The sequence below is a fragment of the Carettochelys insculpta genome, chromosome 6, assembly GCF_033958435.1.
Source record: "Carettochelys insculpta isolate YL-2023 chromosome 6, ASM3395843v1, whole genome shotgun sequence".
In the NCBI taxonomy this organism is placed as follows: Eukaryota; Metazoa; Chordata; order Testudines; family Carettochelyidae; genus Carettochelys; species Carettochelys insculpta.
The window spans coordinates 30,909,478-30,910,936 of NC_134142.1; positions in this window are offsets into that span (position 1 = coordinate 30,909,478).

Consider the following 1,459-nt stretch of genomic DNA (forward strand, 5'->3'; position numbering starts at 1 on the left):
GGGCAGGGGCAGGGTGTGAAGCCCCTCCCACCCCATCAAAAGACGTATGGAACAGAAAGGCACATGGAGGGAGCCTCCAAATGTTTTGAGAAGCCTGGGGCTGATGGAGGCATGGGGCCCGCCCTGAGGACCTGCTGGCCTGGAGTTATATATGTTCCCTCCTGGCCAGAGCATGCCTCTAGGCACTCCACCCCCTCCACAACTTCATGCTCCAGGTCATCATCCAAACCCTCTGCACTCCCTCTCCCCAAGGTCACAATTCCCTCCCAGACCCTGCACCCACGCCTGCATCTCTCCTACCAGCCAGGATATTCTCTTGCACCCATACCTCCTCCCAGACCCTGAACTCCATTCTCCTGCTTCAGGTCCCAACTTCCTCCTCCACTCAAACACCTTCTCAGACCCCACCAACTCTTCTGCATCCAATCCCCTACCCTGAGCTTCCTTCTGTGCCCGACCACTGTCCCAGACCCGTACCCCTAGAAAAGTACGGCCCTTGACCATTTACCAAATCTTGGAGTGATCCACCATCAAAAATTATTGCATACCCCTTGTGTACGGAGTCCTTAGTAAGTCCTAAAAAAGGGAAACAAGCAGATTTTGGCAAAGCAACCTGTGGCTACCAAGGAGGTGCCTGGGAGGGTGGCTGGTTCATTAGAGTTTTACGAATGCTAGGGAAACAACTTGCAGAACTTACAAGAATCGCGTTATGTATTTAAACAGCCCTTACCTGACCTCTTTTCATTCCGCCAGGCTGTCTTCCAAGAGTTAGTGGTAGCTGCAGTATCACTACTGGGACGTGACAGCCAGCCAGGACATATCACGCTTAGTCTGTGTTCCTTCCATATGTGGGACATCACCAAAGTTGGCATGTCTGACACAATTTTTAGTCATCTTTTTATTACTCAGACTGGAGCACCATATGGGGAAAAGTTAACCCCTTTAAAATTGTACTGATTTACCAAGGATTAAATAAATGCATGATGTCACAATCAAATCTAAACCCATATTACAGTGGGTTTGATTTTGGGGTTATTGTTTTCACAATTATTACCCAATGAAGCTGCTTAGTGATGAACCTCTGAAGTGGTTATGTATCATTCTGAAACCATGGTTGGTAATACATTTGTATAAAAACATTTGAATTTGGCTAACCACCTAAAATGTCAGATAGAAACTACCTACATTTCAAATCTGCTCAGATACCTTATGTGTAATGAGAGAGATGCAAAGAATAAATAGCAACAGTATAGTTAATTATATAAATTGCAAAAGCAAATGACATTTCTGAAGCATCTGAAGATATCTTTTGTGTCTGAATTATAAATTAAAAGTTCTAGCTTACCATTAAAAATTCCACGTTTCAGCATACCAGAGAAGATACATTTCTGTTGTGCTAAATTGACAAAGCTACAACAAATGTTTAACATTTTATTTGTAAAAGGTATTTACAAAGAGA